Raw genomic sequence first — 23,020 nt, forward strand, 5'->3', positions numbered from 1 at the left:
ATGATGCAATTCAAGATCAGAACCCCCCCCCCTCCCCCTGCTCTGTCATCACCTACCTGGACGAGTAGTTCAACTATCCGCAGGCGCTCACTGTTAGGCACTCGGGATGTTTTCAATCGGGAAAAATATTAAAGTGTTTCACAGTGCCCACTCGCACAGCCACTTTCGCGTAATACGGTAAGTGGCGTGTTAGTCTAGAATTCTCATTCGAAGAAAAAATTAAGCACACAGAAAAATTAAAGCTAGATAATATGCGTTTTGTGAAACTCAACTTGTCGAGCACAAAATTCGGGCAGTTATTCTTGCGCTGTTCAGTTTTTACGACATCTTCGGCAGCCGGCAACGTTGGCGTTTTTCGTGCAATCGTGCTGTGACCTACGTTCATATGGGCACCATACGTGCGGTGCCACATGCTCTGCTGGGCGAACGAGGACACGAGTGCACGCCACAGCGGCACCGTGGAGGTCGACGGTGGAGTGTGGTGCAATCCCATCAGCCCGTGCGCGCTGGCAGACGACGCAGTGACGTTCCATCATTGCAGGCGTAATTTGAAGCTGGCGCTGCCACAGAACATGGCTGGATGCCACGAAAACGTGCGTGAGCTTACATCGTCTGACCGTACTCGCCCGCAGCTAGTTTCTGCCAGGATTCCACCGGACACCGAAGGCGATGCAAAAATTGCTGTAACCCTCGTCATGTGTGTACAGAAACGATGCAGCACAACCACCGGGAGAACAGATGCGCACCCAATGAACAGGTAGTGTCTTGCAAGTGTTTCTCCTTGTTAGATTTTCTGCTGTTTGCTCTCTTATTACCTGTACAAACAGGACGCTGAAAATTGTCGTCTGCTAAATAATGTCTCTCGCATACAGCGCTGCTGTAGCGGATTCGAGTTTCGTGATTTGCACGTACGGCTGGCCCGTAGCGACGCGTGAAAATCGGGTGGTGTTTGAAGTAACTTCCTTTGCGCCGTCACGGTACCAGTGCACCTAAGCCGAAGATGCCACTAGACATGTGGAGTCGGCCTCCCTTGAATGGCTAGGCCGCGCTGCCTGCTTTCGGTTTGTCTTCCGCAACGTCATTCTGACTTAGAAGAGTGGCCAGTCTGGCTAGTTGGTAGGACATGACGATAGTTATAGCGCGAGAACAAAATGACGACAAAGAGACCTTCGTGTCCTTCTTGACTCTTTTTCGTCATCCTGTTCACGCACTCTAACTATTGCATGTCATTCTGACGCCACACAGCTTTCCCAACTGTCGGCACAAATACAAAAGACAGAATGTGTTTCGCCACAACTAATGCTGCCAGGATCCGCTGTTAGACACGCATATCTGAGGCCGTGCATAGACTGTAATCACGACAGCAGTTGAATTGGGTTTGACGCGGCTGCCCATCTGACGCCCGAGAAAGGTCGGTGCGCATTCCTGCATCGTTCTTCATACACCTCAACGCGTTCATGTGCATGTGCTGAAAAGTCCGGTTTGTTAAGAAGTCCTGTCACTCTATATGTTGTCCACCTATTTTCTTTTTGCGCTGGGAATGTGCTGGCGTTCGGTGAACTGACGTGGTCATGTGGGTCATGAAGTCACGACTCACCTTTTCTTGCTTAAGTGAAGGCACTCCGGTGAATGGGCCATGTACACCAATTGGACACCGCGAGAACAGCTCCCTTGGTCTTCAGGACACGGGGCCGTAATTATTTTCGAAGCTGATATCACCACAGGTTCAAACGAGGGCAATCGTGAAAGCAGATGGGGGCAATGTAGATTCGCAGGAAAATCTAAAATCTCTCCTGATAAATCAAAAGTATGCCATGGTCGGCGCTACTGTACCAATTTGCAGTGTGCTCGGCAATGCGCTCATGTGGCCGAGCCTGATTACAAATTTTATTAAAAAATATGTCGCCATGTGTATTCGTGCAGTATTTTAATAGGACTTACGTCATAATATGAGTGAAGTCTTCCCGAGATGCAAAATATGTTCTTGCAGCCATCACAATACGTTTAAATACGGAGATGAGATTCATTACGGCAGAAGTCACTATGAAAGCTACAGCCTTGCTTATTAGTTCAAACTGGTTTAACGGGTGACAGTACTGCATTGTGACGTCCGAACACTCCACCTCGTGCTCTTCGTACTAACCGTTGGAACTCCATTATGATAAAACTGGCCCCACGTTCCCCACGTCTATGGCTTTCACGATGAGTGCTGCTGCAGAAATCAAAAACACGCCCGTCATGACGTCTGCTGTGATTTTATTTTTTCACCGTTTGTCTGTGACTGCAGGAAGTTCGCAGTGTTCACTTGTTTTTTTAGTACCGCAGCATACGCGAATTAACAGTACAGTCACTAACCGGATGAAGTCGTATAAAAAGACCAGCACATGCACACGGTTCCCAGATTAGTTCACTCACTGAACGGTATTTCTTCACTGCACTGCCTGCTGGTGAGTCGAATTTTGTTCAGGCTGGAACACTGCATAACAATGCACGCATTTCTGGAGTTACTTCACCTCTAGAAAGAACAGATTATTTGGTCACGCGTCCACGTTTCCAGGAAAAATGAGTAGTCCTGACCACGATTGGCGGGGTTCTGGTCGCTAAGCACCTACCACCAGTACTTGTCCTATCCCCTCACCTTAGCATACATTAGTTGCAATTGGCTCTCAAGATGTAGGGTGACACTTGAAGTAATCCTGCTTAAATAAAGCGCCAACTTTAAACGCGACAACGACAGGTTGAGCTTACACTCCCTATTGAAAATCCTCGGTTGGTGGATGTTGGAATCATTGTTCGATATGGTGGAAATAATAGTGGATATGGCGGAAATGTTAGTAGATATGGTGGAAAATATAGTGGGCATAATGGATGATGATGGCGAGAGTGCAACAAATGATGGCAGATGGTTATGGTGGTGGCAAGCCAATGATGGTGACGGTAGAAAACGCCGGCTCATAGTGGCCAGAGGGAGAAAAATGGTGGCAAATGGTGGTGGTAGTGGTGAACCAGTGGTGGTGATGGTGGAAAATGCCGGCTGATGGTGGCGAGGCAAAACGTCTTTGGTGGAAGGCTTGGTGAGCAAGGTGGATGACGGTGGCGTGATGGAAGCTTGGTGGAAGATGGTGGCACAATGAAAAAAAGCACTTGACAGTATGTGAGATCACTTATATCTAGCGTTTCGTTGTTGTATGCGCAGAGATATATGTTTATAGTCAAAAGAAACCAACGCCGCTCATCACGCTTTTTAGCACGTTTATTTTTTTATTCTAGTGGTTTCAACAACGCTTCAATTTTTTTGGAGCGTAGAATATGTGGCCGTGAATATGTTTACTCTTCTCGCACGTACTTACATCTGCTTGACATCCGCGATTTGTTTCTTTGTTGTGATGTTTTGAAAACTAGAGGTGTCACTGTGAACAGTGACAATAAATTTTTACATCAGCGCGCAGTTGTTGAGAAAGAAATGAGCTCCAGTTCGCAATTGCCCCTTTCAATTTTAGAGCAAAACGCAGCGGCGACTGGATGTCACCAAGCTAGAAACGCAACTCTGGCAATTTTGGCACACCCTATTGCTTGAGCCGTACCTTTAAGTTAATAAAGTCGCACGAATATGCATAAAGTTTCACTATTGACATGCGTTGAGACGAGCCCCAGCGAATTCGACTTTCACCCTTCTGTTCAACCACCATGATTTCCACTAAAGGGTAATCCTACCGACCGAGCCCGTACAAGTGTTATCGGCGCTTCTGAGTTTCAGAATGCACAATTATGACGAGTAAAAATGAATATACAGCATTCTGTGGCATCATTTACCCCAAATGAAGCCTTTTTTGGTGTACGGTGGCCGCGCAAGAAGCGACAAATATCGATGCGACGCGATTGCAGCTCTTCCACCAAATGTGCGCCTCCCCTCACCGACAGCCGCCGGTCGCACTTGCCGGCACTTCACTGGCTCTTGTGCGATAACAAAAACTCGTAAATTCGTATGTTTACTTAACCAATATGATAGCATAATGTTTCTGGCGCACTGCATTCGTTTTGGCCAAGCCATTATGTAGTTGTTCCAAACGACAGAGCAACAGCGGTGCACTGGCACTACTGCGCTGTGCGTTGCGCCAAAAAACATCACAATCAATTGTGTGGCGTATCTATCGACTGATCATAGAAGCGTCATAAAGTCTGAACAGATATCGCTCCTTGGAAGGAGTGAGAGACGGATAATAAACTTGGCAGTATCCGCCGATAAACTGTACCTGCTCCTCAGTCCACTGAGTTGTTTATTTTCTTGCGGTTGTAAATTGTCACAAAAACGTAACGCTGTTGCCATTATCGCAGTGAATTCCTTACAGGCAGCACTTGTTTGTGTTTATCAAATGTGTAAATGTTAGTAGCAGGTGCCGATCCCGTCAATCTCAAGTAAGCGACAAACCAAAACTGAAGTGTAAGAGTAAGTTTGTGATTTAGGTACTTCTTTAAACCGCAACCGCCATCTGTCGGCGTGGGCGGTGGTTAGTGTGCTCAGTTAAAAATCCGAAGGTAACAGGTTCAATCCCGCGCTGTTGCACTTTTTTTGTTTTTTTTTTGTGGGTGCTTTCTACATGTCTTTTCTACAATTATCTTTATTATTTCATAAGTGGCAGCTCATCACGGTGGTTCTGACGCAGCTTTGCGCTCCAGCACTGCCGGATGGAGCACGCCATCCACCATTTGCTCCACCATACGCCACCATACACCATGTCCCATCAACATTTCCACTGCCATAATCCACCAAAATGGTGGATGGTGGAATCGACCATTCCTACGGTGGACGTTTTTTCAGTCGGGCTGATGGCGTAATAAACAGTTATTCTGGCTTACTGAAAACAGGCTGCATTGGTCAATAATCAAACGCTAACTACATTAGGTCACTAACTATCTACAAGGTGCAATGAGCTTTGATTCGCGGATAGTATGCAACTATTCGGGAAAAAGCATTTGATCAGTAAGCCAATGAGATTATATTATTTTGCCTTTCAATTCAGCCTACGCCCGCGTGGTTCAACATTGTTCACTCCTATTGTGATTATTTATATAAAAGGTGCGATTACTAAAGGTATTTAATGCTGAAGCAGTGTTTGTGGATCCAGATATGAAGTGTATGATAAATTATTGACCATTCGTTGTCCTTGAAGCGGCACTCTATACGTGCGCTACATTCTATCATCATCACCATCATCACCATCATCATCATCATTATCAACATCATCATCATCAGGCTGACTACGTCCACTGCAGGACAAAGGCCTCGCCCAAGATCCGCCAGTGAACTCAGTCCTGTGCTTGCTGCTGCCTGCCACTTTGTACCCGCAAACTTTCTAATCTCATCTGCCCACCTAGCTTTCCGTCTCCTCTTAATCCGAAACGAAAATACACTGTCGATACCAAGAACGCCACTCGTATTAGCTGTCTACATGGCGAAAGCTGTATGAAATGTTTCGGGTACTAGCTAGACTTGACAGCAACACACGTGTGTGTAATTGCGTATACATATATATGGTAAGGAAGGTATACGGTTAGTTTGTAAACACTTGGGCCACTCAAACATTGCTTTAAAGGATTTGAAGTATATGTGTTACCGTAAGTGTAACAGGCTCTTTTAAAACAGAGAACACCGTAGGCAAAAAAATAAGCAAAGCTGACAGTTTTATGAGCATATCAGCCCCAAGAACTTCTATGCCTGAATCAATTGCTGCATAGAGTGGATTCAGGATATGTCCTCATTATGCTCTCGTTGACAAGTGACGGAGTAAATAAACCAGACGACTTGCTATACTCTCCAGATGCTACTAATTCACGTGGTTAGAAACTCCCCATGGGAGTTCTAAAAAACCAGTCATGCCATTGGCGTTCCCGTTTGTGTGTGTGCATGTCTACGAATGTCTGGCGCGTCCGCGTGAAACGTAAGCGCACCGAGGTCATGAAACGGACGCCCAATCAGTGCTTTCTGCATACGTGTTGCACTACCAACAACGCCGATCATGTATGGACGGCAAAGACAAGCTCTAATCGCACAGTATTGAACAACGAACACGGTGAGCTGGCTCTCCCACATTTATTCTCTCAGCGAGTGGCAGATGTCAATGCACACTTGAGTAATCCTCCGACATGACGAGGACGACAAGACGAAGATATATGACGACGTAGCGAGGTCGCCAGCAAAGCTGAAAATGGCTGTCACAGAAAAGCTGCTGCTATGCAGAACAGTTTTAAATGCCTCTTTTGCGCCATGCGGCCCCCGCTCTGAACAATCCAGCGCGAAGGCTAGTGCCGGTACGAAGCAGATAAATCAACATGTGGCGAACGGTGCACTGCGAAGAACAGGAACCACGACTGAAAGAAGTCTCGTTCGTTGGGAGTCCATCGCTGCTTCTAGCTAAGACTCCTTAATGGCCGGCTCAAGCTTTTTTCATTTGTATATAAAAAACGACGATGAAAACTGCACAACAACGACAATTCATGATCGACAGCATTTGTCCAACGTTACTCGTGAGACAGGCCTAGCGACGTTCATGTGTGCAAAAACGGCACAAGTATGTGTGTTGTACAATTTTTTAAATGTATGTATTGTTTAGAAAAAAACATGCTGCCGCACTGTAAGCAAAAATTTCCGAAATGGGAGTTTTTTTAGCATATGAGCGGCAAAACTCTCCTGCCCCATTATTGACTCCCTGGTAGCGGAGTAAACTGTGCACATGTCGTCGCAAACAGCCCCTAGCCTAATCACATAGTTTATGAACAACGCGACCTTGTTAAGCTCACCACAGAGTTTAAGGTCGCGTGGCTACAAACTTCTTATGAGAGTTTTAAGAAGGCGTCATGACATGCATGCGTGCATGTGTGTGTGTTCAAGAATATGTTTAAAACGTCGGTGTCAAACTCCAGTGTCTTGTGTGAGTGACCGTGTGAGCATCTGTGGACAGGCAACGCAATCATTAGAGCAACGAATATTTAGAATGACTGGCTGGTATTCAGAGTGATATTTTCTAGGTATTTCGCAACATTTAACCACGCTGTACATCTGTCCGATTCCTCAACGAAACGCCGAGTGCCTCACTTCAGAGGGACTTGTTACGAAAAATATTGAGGAATAATTTAGTGGTAACAAAAGTAAGCTGTTGCTGTCGTCAGCCATCAAATGAGTGATAAGGACACGAGCGCCAAACCAGGCGGAGACACACAGAAACGGCGTGCGGCATGCATGCCCATGCAATGCATGCGAGCAACAGGAGCCGCAACTGGAAACCGTCTTGTTTATGTCTATCGCTTGGTAGCTTGAACCGCGTTGAGAAAGGACGCTTACTTCTGTGCATGTCGTAACGACAGCGCGAAATTGGGGGATTCTTAAGCTTGGCCTCTAAGACTTGAGCGCGATAGCAAAATCCGGCCCCTGTGCGCAATACAACCGCTCAGTGCATACTTATTAGTATGTTAGTATGTTTTGTTACACACACACACACACACACACACACACACGCACACACACACACACACACACACACAAACGCGCGCGCGCGCAAGTGCTACGTATCTATAGTAATGGCACAGGTTTCGGATCTATGTACAGGTTTTTGATCTAAAGCATCAGTCGCATGGCCTCCAAACTACACGCAGTGTGTTAGCCATCTTGGAGGCCATAAAGAGTCTTACAATGCCTCACATTCGCAGCACATTATCTAGCGTTTGCTGTTTGCCGTTTGCTTGATCAACGCAACTGGAAAGGCGTGATATATTTTCCACTAGATGGACATAGTTGTCCATTTTCAGAGCTATTCGAAAGTTCTTGTGTGTTTTTAGTGGTGATTGCTTTTTGCGACGTAGTTTGATGGCCTTCCGAATGCGCATACAAATCGCCGAATGGGCTCGTTTTCGTCGTGACACCTGTCGAACAAATACGTTAAGAAGACTCTTTTCACTACGGGGCATTTATGTAGTGTTTTTTTCCGGAGCTGCTGCAAGTGACATCGTGGCTTTGTGGTAGGACACCTGCTTACCACGCGAATGACTGGAGTTCTGTCCTCAATGGGGTTCGAATATTTTATTCTATATTTCGTTTGGTTCTTTCTTGATTTTTCTCTCGCGGACGATTTCTGGCTCACAACCAATGGCGCTGACGCCAACGGCAGAATTTCGGCGACACGAGCTCTCTAACGCTGTCGCGTTAAAACTGCACAGCAGCAGGCATTTTGAAATCACCAGCTGTCATTCATCGTATAGCTGGCCGTACTCCTAAGTGAGGCCTAGCGGTCGAACCTGATAGCGGCGGTGTCTCGGTTATTCTCTTGAGCTCCTGAATGTGCGCTGTTGAAGTGTTCATGCCCCAGAGCTCAGGCTTTGTGTACGATTCCTGCATTTTACGAATTCACACACAGTAGTGCTAATGAAAATACAGTTCATGCGACTGAGCACCATCTGATAATTAGGTTTCACTATCGTTGCAAAAGCATTAAATATAGAGCGGGTTTACGAAAAAAATGCTTGTGTGTTGAAGTGCCTCCATCTGGTGACCTCATGTTTCTACCTACGCCATGAATGTTCATTGCTTATTATTCGTAAAAGAAGGGTCCCTCCTGAGCTAAATCGGTGGACAAAATATGGTGTCACTATATACCCGGCGACTCAAGTGCGTTTGTATAGCGTGAGTGGCAAGCTGTGGTCCATGTGAGTGTTGTAATATTACGTTATCGTTGTGTGCATGTCTCTGTAGAGCGAATATTATTCTGTGCTGAGAAGGTAATTTATTGAAGTTATGCTTGCGAATAGTACGGCTGGCGACAAAATTTTCCTTTTTTTAAAAATGTTAAAATTTGCTCCGATATTCTCATAAAAATGTCCTCCAATGAATCTGAATAAAAACTCACCTAAATGCATCTAAAAACCCCGTTTTTCCAGGGACAATGATTTTTTTTTACTATCTCCGAAATGTTTTTATAAAAACCGCATTGGGTTTGGGCTAGAAGAGAAGGCGTTTACTTCCATGCGGGCATTTTATGGTTTACAGTATGTATATACAAAGTGACCGCAGCGTTGTTTTGCAGCGCGAACGGCGAGCGGTGGTCAGTCGGTGAGTTGCAAATCCTTGAAAAAGTTCCGTGTGTGTTTGTGTTTATGCAAGTGATGTATGCAGCGATGTCAAGTTCATTTCTCTGGTACAAAGTACGAGGGAAAAAAATTGTTAATTTATGTCAGCTTTTTTTATGGATAAACAATTTACTCCTATACTTTCCTGAACAAGTTTCCTGATGAGTGCAAACGAATACTTCACTCAGTCATATTAATAACTCTGAACGCAAAGGCAGCAAATTTTTTACTACACTTACATGAAGTTTTGACACATACATCGAGGAGTCTGCTAGAGCACAAGTTATTTACTCTCATATCGCCTACTTTTAGATTACAGTGTACACAAAGCTATGTGTAAGCATTCGCAGCCTCGGCGGATGCTTTGTACGCTATCCTCTAGGAGAATACCCTTGAATGACGGAAATAGCGAGCAACTGCAACGAACGTTATATCTTTTCGAGCGTTGTTCTAAAACTTTCTATTGTCGTGTTCTATTACTGCAGTAGAACCCGTATTCACAAAAATATCTCACAGGAAAAGCGTTCGTATTAAAATACATAGGCGAATTCCGATTAAGAAAATATTGCGAAACGAAGCCCACCAATGGCAAAAAAAATTAAGAAACAGAGGTAGAGTAAGTGTGGCCTGAAGGTCCCAAATTATGTTATGAAATCTCCACATTTTGATAATGTGAAACGCTTGGTAATGAAAAAAGTACCAATTGTGAGTAATTTAATCTCTAAGTAAAGCTTTCTGGGCAGAAACGTGATTGTTCTATTAAGCGTGGTGGTCATATAGCAGTAGTAGAATATTCAAAAACGAAGGAGGTATATTTTAACAGCCATGCTGTGCGCCTAGACTTGTGCGCACAGCACAATCACCATAGAGTTTACGCAATATCTTACGTGCGCTTGTTCACCAATCAATGCAGCTGCTTTCTGTACCTTATGCAAGAAATAGTCGAACATGTCTAATGTTATTTGATCACTAGCAGGGGAAGAGAGGCGTTCACCTAAAGATACGTCAATCGTTTACATATGTACTTGAATCCTGTGTGTATGAAAAAGAGTACTTGAACTAAGCTACTCGAAGATTCCATGTTGGATGTTCCCGCCGCCCAACGTGATGCTCGACATCTGAGTCCTTTACAACAAATATTCAAATTGAATTGAGATCATGGTAGTGTTGACAAAACCTTAACTACATATGTCCGAGCTCTGACAGGTGTAAAAAAGGCCCAATAATAGTCACTGAACGCCAACTTTTCAGCAAATATTGAAGAACGGCAAAAACTTGCTGGCCCAACGGGTCTACGCCGTATCACGGAATACTGAATACAAATCTCTGTTGGTGTCGCTGCAGCTTGTTTCGAAACATGAACTCTGCACGGGCAACCGCCGATGCTACACCAGTCCCAGCGGCTTACGGTAAAATCGTCGGCGACATTGCACCCTGTTCTTAATAATTACTTCGAGTCGCATTCTTATAAACCTCCATACTATTACGAGTGCCACCATAGGGAGGGAGGCGAGAGGAGGTTCTCGTCAATGATCTTGCTGGTCAAGGAGCGTGCACATATATAAATCGAACATATGGCCACCGCGGGCAATACACAACGTATGACCTCAAGTTCAGGAGGGCTTGGCAGGCGCGCGTATTGAGTTGGCGAGTGTTGCTTCGGCTCCTCCAATTTTCGACAACAGCCCCAGACTGTTATGTGGGTTTTAACATCCCAAAATCACCATATGATTATGAGAGACGCCGCAATGGAGGGCTCCGGAAATTTCGACCACCTGGGGTTCTTCAACGTGCACCCAAATCTGAGCACACGGGCCTACAGCATTTTCGCCTCCATAGAAAATGCAGCCGCTGCAGTCAGGATTCGATCCCGCGACCTGCAGGTCAGCAGCCGAGTACCTTAGCCACTAGACCGCCACGGTGGAACCGGCCGCAGACAGTTCAGCCTACTTAGGCAACTTTTGACTACTATAAATTCAGGGCTCTGAAAACACTAAATATTCCGAGCTGGGCCATTTTTTCGACGTTTTAGAGTAATTTTCTGCCTAAATGACGTGGAACCACCCTTTGGGCCTACTGGCAGCGTCTAGGCCTTAGATCCCGACGCGACTTTCTCTTAAAATGGCTGTTTCTACTGTCTCCTTGAGAGGCTACGGCCCCGAAGGCATCGCCTGGGCATTCATCTCGGTGCCTTAAAGCCAAAATACAGCCGAAACTAATTTATTAGGACGAAGCCCTCAGCGAGGCGATCGCCCGTCACCACCCCTATGCTAACTTGGCACCCAGCGCAGCCGCCGAGAAACAGCGAGCTCCCGCCAAGTGATTTGCGGACCCATAAACAACGAGAAGACGGTCACGGCAAGTTTGAAGCCCCGCCTTCTGACGAAGCTTGCATGGCCCTGACGAATTTTTTATTGTGCTGAAACCTCGATAAACGAATAGTTACGCGAAACTTTTTCGGAGAACCGCTATGGCGCTGCTCTCGTGACCTACCTCGGGCACGAAGTCGCCAAAACTGTCGCAATCCCGCCGTTCCATAAGTGAAACCTGATTGTAGTCCACACCCCAAATCCGGGAGCACGGGAACATCTGCTCGGAGATATCAACATCGGCACTGACAATGGAACGATCCCACCGTAAGGCTATCTCTGTCGAAACGAGGTAGAGCAAATGTGCTACGGAGGTATCACCGGTTATAGCACAAATACAGTGGTAACGATACAACAACACGCCAAATGAAGAGAAGGAAACATCGTAAAAATAAAAAAAAATTTCAGCTCAAACAAAGCCCGCATCACTTTCATGAGAAAAGAGAAGTCCCGCTTCGTTCATTACAAAAACACGCTACTACCAGTACGAAAATACTGCTGGACGATCCTGGTCTTCAGTACATGCACAATTGTGGGATACAAAATGGACACTTGTTCCGGCATCAAACCGAACACGCGTGGCGTTCCCTTCCAGGAAGCGCCATCGGTGGTGGGTGTACGGGTTCCTCAGGTGTGTCACCCGCGGTGCTTGATGTGCGACGGAGATCACGTCACAAACTCACGAGAGTGTGCAGCCAAATTCTTCACGCAAAAAGGCAGAACTGCCAACGGCAAATAAAAGAAAAGCGCGGACATAAAAGGCCACGATTGACATCCTGGCCTACCCAAAAAATTACCCCACAATAGAGCCAGAACTCGAAATTGGTCACCGTCATCCAACAAAATAGAGAAACACCTGACAATACCGCAGAAACCACTAAAATCACAGAAGAGACTGCTGAACGAAAAGCCTCAACACAACCAACCGGCAGCGTGGCCAGGCCATGGGCTACCATCTATAAGCACGGAGAACAGGCGAACGGTACTGGTGGGCGGCCTCCTCCTTCCTGCCTTCCATATACCTCCTCCCCTCCCCTGAACATAGTCGCAAACCTTGAAATCCAAATTGAGATATTACTCAAGAAAATTACCACTCTAGAATGCAGACAGTCCGTTTCCCCTGCTCCTACAGGCGGGAGACTCGAGATTAAACAACTGGAGTCCAACTCGGAGTCGAGCCTGGGCGCTTAGCTCGAGAGTCACTTGACAACTTCTTTGGAGTCCATGCAATCTCGCTTTACACTTTAGAAAATCAAATCTCTGTCATCATGGGACCCTTATTGGTGGAAATTACAGAATTCATACCCAAAATTATTGTGCATCACGCCACCTAAGAAACGAAAAAACCCCGCAGTAGCGGCCCATGAAGGATATGTTGGGCCGGCTGCCCGAAAAAACGCGCAGTGCCAAGAAAGGCGTGAACGAACACGATAGCTGTTCACTGTCTAGAATGAAAGATTCATTCCTTCAAAGTGCACGCTCTTCGGCTATCGCGTGGCCACAGTCAATACATTTCAGTGTTTTTAACCATGCCGTGGAATACAAGTACAACTCAGAACAAATAAATATTCCCCCTAAAATTATCCAATGCAACTGCCGAGGTCTGCAATGCAGAGCCAAACGAGCAAACCTTCGGATTTTCTTGTCCGCCTTCAAAACCCTAACCGTGGTGGTCACTCATCAGGAGCCAGGAAACGCCATTATAGCATACAAATTATACCGTAATTCAGCAGGACCCTCTTTTCTGCACATGCCTACACAAAAAAAAACTACACGGCTAATGAGGTCGACCTAAGGTTATAAACTGACTACACTTAGGTGATCGTCATTTTTCTTCCTCTTAAAAAACTAGACACACCTCTACAAGTAATGATCATCTACGCATCCCCTAAACTAAGAAATGAAAACTTTGCAGCGCTCTTCAATAGAGCCCTCATAACTACACGCAGGGACCCCGTAGTATTCTTGGGTGACTTCACTGCTCACAGCACTCTCTGGGGATTCAAACGGTAGGAGCAATGCGGGCGCATGCTAGCCGGACCTACGTTCACACTATACGTCCCGCTCTCCATACTGACCATGTATACTACACTTGAATGGGAAACTTAGTAACGCGGACACGTACTCGAACTTCATTTTCACTAAAAACATCAAATATAGAAAATAAATGAACACCGCGAAAATTCCTAATATTGATCATCGCATCCTTAACATCACAATCAGAACCAAACCACGAAAGAAATCTAATGTAAAAGACCGTCAACCAGATTATAGAAAGTTCCGGCAAGAATACAAACTTGAACCCCATTGAAGAATAAAAATATCCGACCTGCGCTGAAAAACTTGTTGATCATCTCAACTCAACTGAAACTGAAATCCAGTTATCCGAGGCAACTTCAGAGGTGGGCATCCACCTAATCCGTCTCTGCAAGGCACGTCACGGCCAAGTGCGCCGGTGGCAACGACAAGAGCTCCACAGGAAAACTAAGAACACGACGCATCTAAATCACCCTACAAGCAGCAGAATGTTCCGCACAACTTGTAGACTACATTTGGGAGGACAGGTACGATACGGAAGCAGGAGCAATCTCCAGTAAAAACACCTGGCACTTCTTCTGACCATTATTACGCACTACACAAACCAAAACGGAAACTGAAAAACACCTTATAAAGCATGCAAGCTTTTGAAGGAGATGCCTATACATTGGCAGATGAAGTGCGGGATCAACATTTCTGCACACTTCAGGACCCACAAGGCTTTGCATACTCATATGCAGGGTCTTTCAATACAGAACTACATCGATCCTTCTAACTTTACGTGTTGAAAGTAGCCTTATGAAAAATAAGACGTGGGACAGCACCCGGAAAACACAAAGTAATGGTGAAGCTGCTAGCCAACCTTTCTGATGCAGCCTACAAAACACTCTTAGAATATTTAACTTTGACTTAGCGCGGAGAAACAACACTACCATTGAATGCAAAATGAATGACACTACGCTGCATAGCGTCAGAAATAACGGGATGGGAATTTCTGGTATTCCAGCCGGTAACTTCGTCAATGATGCTTGGCTGCTGCTGAAGCAATGCCGCGTCGGCGCTGAAAATATTCAAAAGCAAGAACTTAAGTGACGCAATAGGAACGCAGAGAAGTGGTCACCACATCTTAGCAATGGGCCATGGCTCCTTGCACAGCAATCCAGCAATCACATCCTGTGTCATGGGTTGTATTGGCCAGCACAGATTTACATTGAAACTGATTTTTTTAGGCGCATCCATTCTTTAACTGCAGCACTCTATAGCTTATCAGTGCAACAAATGTGCGATCGTTTTTGGTACAGCCTGGCCTTCATTCTTCTCCGTACGGTCTCAATAATTTCGAGGTGTGCCACACTAGGGACACACCTGTGGCACCGCACCCCTCGCCTGTTTAGGAGCTCTTCAACAATTTTTGCAGTGTGAACAGGTGATAGGTTTCGGTCGAACAGAAAGTCCCCGTCAGGTAACGGCCCGTAAAACGTGTAGGGTATCATGAAGTCATCGAGGATGCCACAATGTATTGCCGATGTCAGCGGTGCTAAACCTGTCTTTGGACGTGGAGCGTCACTGATGCGCCATTCTTTACCTTAAGCTTGTATGATGCAGTTCAAGATCAGACCCCCCCCCCCCCCCGCCCCGTCATCACCTACTTTGACGAGTAGTTCAACTTTCTGCAGGCGCTCACTGTTGGGCATTCGGGATGTTTTCAATCGCGAAAAAAACATGTCAGTGTTCCACAATACTCACCCGCACAGCCACTTTCGCGTAATACGGTAAGAGGCATGTTAGTCTAGAATTCCCAATTGAATAAAAAAGGCAGATCCGACGTACCTGGAATTCAACGTTATGCGAAGCATGCGGAGGGAAGGTTACCGTGTTGCAATTTTTTTATTGAGTGACACGTCATGAAATGACGCTTAATATATGTACAAATGTTGCACGCACAGACATATGTTGAAGGGTTTCAGATGTTTATATAACCAGTTGTTTGCGATTGCGCAACGATGCCAAAGGGAACATGCGTATTGGCAACACCAGAAGCTGATATGAAGCGCTCACGCTCGCGAGGTTGCTGGCCCTGGACACTGCTACATAAATCAACTTCAGCGCGTGGCAACCGACTACACAATTGACGTTAACCCGACGTGAAGGCGCTATCAAACAATGCCTATGTAATGTTTATAAAATTGAGTAGGCAGCACTGCAACCACAATTGACGTTTCAAGATGATTAGCGTCTATTTGAAAAGCAGTTCCAAGACCTGGCATAGTTGTGTGGTAGAATGCTTGGCTGCCACGCAGAATGCTTAGGTTCGATACCTGCTAGGACCCTGAAATTCACTATTTGCATTCATCAGGGGGTCAACGTTGCCTATACCAGGATTTTCTTAACACTGACATTTATTCTATGCCTTCATTGAATCGACGCAACCGATATCAGGTATTGCTTAACGCTCACGTGCTAAAATTGTACATGTGTGTTCTCATCGTTCTTTGGTAGATACTAAGTGTCAATCACCTGTGGCACATACCCGCATACCAGTGACACCTACCCGCGCGTGGGTATGTGCCACTGTCTGGCGGAAAGTGTATGACGACGCACGCGACGGGATTGCGGCATTAGGGAGTTTTAGAATACCGTTTGCAAGCGCTGCGGGCGTTGCGGACGCAGCGGGCGCCATATGAGTTTCAGAATAGCGTTTGCCCTGCTGCGAACCGCAACGCACGATCGCAGCGACACCGTAGCCTCGAAGCCAGCGCTTGCGGGCCCCAGTGTTATGCCTGCGAGTCCACAGCGAACGGCCTTGCCTCTGAAAAAGGCAATCTGTGTCAAGGCCGGCCGCGAGCCCGCCTGACGCGATCAACAACTCAACGGCGTCAGCACGCCACGGCGCCTTTCTGTCGGCGCCTCTCTGGCGCCCACGTGCAGTGAGTCAGCGCACGTGCCAGCGAGCCCGTCGAGTAAACAACGGGCGTCTTCATGTCTGGGGGTCTGACGCATTGCGCGGCGACCCCATTGGAGGAGTCTGCCCTGACGACCAGCGGCGCTTCTGATTGGACATTTTGGTTGGACCCGGTGCAAATAAAAGAAGCCCTGCGGCGCGTCGCGATCGGCGGTCCTAGGTGAAAGCTGACATGTGTGTCAGAGCGGACCCGTTTGAGAGCAGACCTATGTGTTAGAGAGGAGAGCTCGGCTCTTCGAGTCTCTGTCGGCCCCAGTGCCGAACTTGTAACGCCTCTGTATATATGTTGTACATAAACCTTGTTTAACTCACCGTCGTCTCGTCCGCTCGTCTATCAGCTCTGCGCAGAAGCAGTCGCGAGCTGAGAAACCTACGCTACCAAACGGCTGGTGACCTTCCCTGCGGAGTTCGAAGCAGTGGCGCCTTCGGGACCGTGTTGGCGTCGCCGTCTTTCGCAACAGTGGTTGCAGCGGTGAGATTTCGAGGCGCCCTTCGTAACGTCGTCGGAGGCGCGCGTCGCAACAGTGGTGGCATCGGCGGGATTGGCCGTCGTCGCAACAGTGGTTGGCAGCTGCGGGATCGGCCGGCGTCAGCGACATCGATGCGGTGAGTGCCTGATGTTTTCCCCTCAGTTCACCAGACTACTCTAGCTCAGGTTGTAGTAGTTTAGAGAAGGGCTGTGTGAAGCATTGAAGTGAGCTTTGATCGTTTCAAGCCAAGTCGAAGCGCTTTGAAACCAAAGTTAATGCGGATGGGGTAAACACGGGAGTGTGAAAAATTGCTTGCGCGTCTTGCTAGTAGGCTTATAGTGGGCACGACAAGTAGATTGTTAACAGGGGCAAACAGCAAGAGGCTAGTGGGAACGATGGAGAACCTTAAAGTGAAGGAACTCATCGAAATTTGTGAGGAACTCGGCATTACTTTAGGCCGTGCAAAACGAAAGCAAGCGATCCTTGAGATCATGAAGGATGAGGGAGTGTCGGCTGAGGAAGTCGATGAGGCCTGGGTGGATATCAAAGCACGCCGCGAGGAGGCTGAAAGGCGAGAAGCTCGCGAACGTGAGGAGGCTGAAAGGCGAGAAGCTCGTGAAGAAGCTGAAAGGCGAGAACGCCGCGAGGAGGCCGAGAGACAGGAGCGCCTCGAGTTGAAACGAATAGAATGGGCAATACTACAGTGTTCGCAGGCGCCTAGCGTAGCTTCTCCAACAGTTCAGGTCAGCGGTTATAGAATTCGGGATCAACTGCCACCGTTCGTAGTAGGCGAGGACATGGCGAAGTATCTCGTCAAGTTTGAACACGTCTGTGAGCGAAACGCTTTGGAGCGGTCTCTTTGGGCGCAGAACCTGTTAGCTCTTCTTCCCGGCGAAGTGTCCGACGCGATAACTTGCTTGTCTAGAGAAGCGTTTGAGAGCTATGACGAGGTTAAGGAAGTGCTCTTGAGACGTTATAAGTTATCACCCGAGGCTTTCAGGCAAAGGTTCCGGTATGCTAGAAAGGGGAATGAGTCACACGTTGACTTCGCGTTTCGTCTTAAAGCCGATTTGATTGAATGGCTCAAGGGCGAAGGTGTGTATGACGACCGCGATAAAGTGGTGGAATGCGTTGCATTGGAGCAATTCTACCGCTGCATCGAGGAGGATGTCAAACTTTGGCTGCAGGACAGACTTGGGGAAGTACAGTTAAACAAGGCAGCTGAGTTAGCTGAGGAGTATTATACTCGCCGAAAGTTGCATAGCAGGGCAGTGCGCGTTGAACAGGATGAAAGGAAAGAGGGCTTTTCAAGGAAACCTGATCAACGGAAACCCGTTCCGCACCGTAATTTCAAGAAGGACCCGTCTCTTACGAAGGACAGTGTAGGGGAAGGGCAAACAGAAGCGGAGAAATCGAGTGAGGTTTCTACCACACGGGCATTTGAATCACGGAAGCCGCTAATCTGCTACAACTGCAAAAAGGAAGGACACATCGCGAGAAACTGTCAGGAAAAGTTTGCCTTCGCAACAATCCGAGAATCAGAAAAAAACATGCCGTTGTTGGAGCCGTATCTCCAAGAAATTAGGGTGAATGAGAAAACGTGCCGAGCACTTAGAGACTCAGCGGCAACCATGGACGTTGTCCATCCTTCATTGGTGTCTCCGGATGACTTTACAGGAGAATGCGCGTGGATCAGGCAAGTCGCCGAGGTGCAGAGTGTTCGCTTACCAATCGCCACCGTTGTCATTGAAGGCCCGTTCGGTAAGCTTCGCACCGAAGCGGCTGTGTCTGCCGCGCTAAATGATCGTTTTCCTTATCTTTTCTCCAACAACTCAGAGCAGCTTCTCAAAGAGCAGGGCAAATCGTTCTTCCCCAACTTAGCGTGCATGGCCCTCACGCGATCGCAAGCGCGGAAGCTATCGCGGCAGCTTGATCTGGTTCAATGCAGTGAACTCTCAAGTGACCTTGTCGGCGGGTCGACGGAACCCCAGAAAGGAAATTTTCCGCATGAGTCATGTGAGCGGTCACGCGAGCGGCCCGTCGCGGAAGCGGCCGGCGAGGTATGCGTAGGGGGAGACGACATGGCGCCATTGAGTCAGAGCGAGAGGGTTGCAACGCTCTCGCCTGTAGCGGAAAGTTGGAGCGAGCTGCCGAGACTTGATCGAGAGACGCTCATTCGAGAGCAGCGTGAGGATCTCTCGATTGAAGCGCTAGTGGAAAGCCACAAAAACGCGGCACAAGTGCTGTCGAAGGAGCACTACGAGAAATCGGTGAAGAAACGCGCTTTTGAAGTTGATAATCAGGTAATGCTGCTGCAGCCGTCCAAAAGGAACAAGCTTGATGTTGATTGAGAAGGGCCCGCTAAAGTATTATCGAAGCCTTGCGATACAAATTATCAAGTGAAATTAGGAAGGCGGCCGGACAAAATCTACAACTTGAAAGCAGTCGTAAATCAGCTGTTGAATGCTTCAGAGGAAGAGGGAGCAGAAATTTTTAGTTCTAGTGAGGCAATCGAAAGGGAATCGGAGGTAATCTGGGAGCAGATAAACCTAGAGCCTAGGTTAAGTGAAGTCCAAAAGGAGGACCCGAGAAAGATTGTTTTGGTGTTTGAAGACGTGTTTTCGGACTGTCACGCAAACACGAGGGTGATCGAACACGATATCGAGCTAAGCGGTGAGGAGTCAATCCGTAGCAAGCCGTATCGTTGTTTCCCTGTGCAACGTCGCAAGTGTGAGCCGCTCTTGGTACCGCATAGGTATCGTCGCCTAAAAGTGACCGGTTACTGAGATGGAGCGTGGTACTCCGACAGCGCAACTTTGACGTTCGCTAAAAAAAAAGGGGGAAAGCTAAATGCTAATGCAGATGCATTGGACCGTGCGTTTAGTTAGTACCTTCTCAACCTTTCGGTTTCTCGCTGGCGATTCGGGGCAAAATTTTGACCTCATCACGACCTGGGCTGAGCGCTCTCGTTCAATGTGATCTCAAGGGGCCAACTTTATGTGGTATTCTAATTCGTTACGTTGTTGTACGTGGGAAAAAAATTTGAGTTGTCATTTTAAGGGTCTTTTGTCCCACATGTGCCTCTTGATGTAGAGGGAACGAAATTCCGATAGACACTTAGCTAGGTATATTGTACTATACTTTGTCCGGTGTTCTGTCGGGTGACCGAGGGCACTTGCGTGTGTCGTGTGTTGTCTGTTGTCGATCCGTTCTTGGCAAGTTGCAGAACCATCGACATGTGCTGAAACCGAAGGTGGTCAGAAAAGACGAGTGAAGCTGGTCGACAAGTTGTGGCGACAAGCCAGTGGAGCTGGGATCCGTCGTCAAGAATGGGATGTGTTCCCGGAACAGTCTGGAGCTGCATTCTCCCCATGGCCCTGGAGGCGAACCTGGAGGGACCTGGCGAACGAGCGCGCCTGTCATCCGAGCCCCGTGGAAGCAGCTCGTCTTTTCGGCGCATTGTCTGGCGGCGGGGGTGCTGTTATGCCTGCGAGTCCACAGCGAACGGCCTTGCCTCTGAAAAAGGCAATCTGTGTCAAGGCCGGCCGCGAGCCCGCCTGACGCGATCAACAACTCAACGGCGTCAGCACGCCACGGCGCCTTTCTGTCGGCGCCTCTCTGGCGCCCACGTGCAGTGAGTCAGCGCACGTGCCAGCGAGCCCGTCGAGTAAACAACGGGCGTCTTCATGTCTGGGGGTCTGACGCATTGCGCGGCGACCCCATTGGAGGAGTCTGCCCTGACGACCAGCGGCGCTTCTGATTGGACATTTTGGTTGGACCCGGTGCAAATAAAAGAAGCCCTGCGGCGCGTCGCGATCGGCGGTCCTAGGTGAAAGCTGACATGTGTGTCAGAGCGGACCCGTTTGAGAGCAGACCTATGTGTTAGAGAGGAGAGCTCGGCTCTTCGAGTCTCTGTCGGCCCCAGTGCCGAACTTGTAACGCCTCTGTATATATGCTGTACATAAACCTTGTTTAACTCACCGTCGTCTCGTCCGCTCGTCTATCAGCTCTGCGCAGAAGCAGTCGCGAGCTGAGAAACCTACGCTACCAAACGGCTGGTGACCTTCCCTGCGGAGTTCGAAGCAGTGGCGCCTTCGGGACCGTGTTGGCGTCGCCGTCTTTCGCAACAGTGGTTGCAGCGGTGAGGTTTCGAGGCGCCCTTCGTAACGTCGTCGGAGGCGCGCGTCGCAACAGTGGTGGCATCGGCGGGATTGGCCGTCGTCGCAACAACAGGCGAGCCGCCATGACCACACGCGATTTCGGATTTTTTGCGTGCGGTCCGCGAGCGTGAACGCCGACTCGCGTTACGACGCATGCGCAGTGGCAGTGACCGCACAGAAAGGGCTCGCGGTGCGCTATTCTAAAACTCCCTATTGTTGATGTCTTAACGAGCGCGTCATATTCGTCCAACCATCTTACATTCCCATGCTATTTTTGGTTCACGACAAGTTAAGGGGGTGACCACGAGAGCACACAAACGTAAGCACCTGGATAGATAGATAGATAGATAGATAGATAGATAGATAGATAGATAGATAGATAGATAGATAAATAGATAAATAGATAGATAGATAGATAGATAGATAGATAGATAGATAGATAGATAGATAGATAGATAGATAGATAGATAGATAGATAGATAGATAGATAGATAGATAGATAGATACACTCAAAGTTGCTGAAGTTCGCTAAGAAATGCCTCGCATTTAAAAAAGAAGCATACAGGAAAACCAAAGCTAGAGAATATGCTTTTTGTGAAGCTCCACTTGTCGAGCACAAAATTTGCGTAGTTATTCTTGCGCTGTTCAGTTGTTATGGCATCTTCGGCTGGTGGCACCAGTGGCATTTTCTGTGCACTCGTTTCCTCTCCTACGTTCGTCTGGGCACCACGCGTGCGGTGCCACATGTTCGGATGGGCCAATAACGACACGAGTTCACGCCACGGTGGCACCACGGAGGTCGACGGTGGAGCGTGGTACAATCCCATCAGCCCGCGCGCGCTGGCAGACGACGCGGTGCCGTTCCATCATCGCAGGCGTACTTTAAAGCGGGCGCTGCCGCAGAACACGGTTAGACGGCACGGGAAACGTGCGTGAGCTTACATCTTCTGACCACACTCGCACAAGACTAGTTTCTGCGAGGATTCCATTGGACACCGAAGGCGATGGAAAATTACCGTAACCGTCATGTTGGCACAGAATCGATGCAGCACAACTACCTGGAGAATATATGCGCACCCGCTGAACACGTAGCGTCTTGCAAGTGTTTCTCATTGTTTGATTTTCTGCTGTTTGCTCTTTTATTACCGGTGCAAACAGGACGCTGGAAAATGTCGTGTGCTGAATGATTTCTCTCGCATACAGCGCAGCTGTATCGGATTCAAATTTTGTGGTTTGCACGTACGGCTGGCCCGTAGCAACGCGTGAAAGTCGGGTGGTGTTTGAAGTAGCTTCCTTAGCGCCGTCACGGTACCAGTGCACCTAAGCCGAAGATGCCACAAGACATGTGGAGTCGGCCTCCCTTGAATGGCTAGGCCGCGCTGCCTGCTTCCGGTTTGTCTTCCGCAACGTCATTCTCACTGAGAAGAGTGGCAAGTCTGGCTAGTTGGTATGACATGACGATAGTTATAGCGCGAGAACAAAATGACGACAAAGAGACCTTCGTGTCCTTCTTGACTCTTTTTCGTCATCCTGTTCACGCGCTCTAACTATTGCATGTCATTCTGATGCCACGCAGCTTTCCCAACTCTCGACACGAATAAAAAAGACGGAATGTGTTTCGCCACAACTAATGCTGCCAGGATCCGCTATTAGACACGCATATCTGAGGCCGTGCATAGACTGTAATCACGACAGCAGTTGAATTGGGTTTGACGCGGCTGCCCATCTGACGCCCGAGAAAGGTCGGTACGCATTCCTGCATCGTTCTTCATACACCTCAACGCGTTCATGTGCATGTGCTGAAAAGTCCGGTTTGTTAAGAAGTCCTGTCACTCTATATGTTGTCCACCTATTTTCTTTTTGCGCTGGGAATGTGCTGGCGTTCGGTGCACTGACGTGGTCATG

The 23,020-nt window shown here is 47.9% G+C and overlaps 1 protein-coding gene across 2 annotated transcripts in view; it reads left to right on the plus strand.

Annotated features, from left to right (window-relative positions):
- The first annotated feature begins 2,405 nt into the window (after nucleotides 1-2,405).
- The window catches only part of LOC119161028 (uncharacterized), a 126,296-nt gene continuing 105,681 nt past the window's right edge, over nucleotides 2,406-23,020 (plus strand). For both annotated transcript variants that reach the window (XR_012887533.1, XM_075880082.1), the window contains exon 1: nucleotides 2,406-2,447. The gene's annotated coding sequence lies outside the window, so the exon portion shown is untranslated. The remainder of the gene's footprint in view (nucleotides 2,448-23,020) is intronic.

This window comes from Rhipicephalus microplus, chromosome X (genome assembly GCF_043290135.1).
Source record: "Rhipicephalus microplus isolate Deutch F79 chromosome X, USDA_Rmic, whole genome shotgun sequence".
NCBI lineage: Eukaryota > Metazoa > Arthropoda > Arachnida > Ixodida > Ixodidae > Rhipicephalus > Rhipicephalus microplus.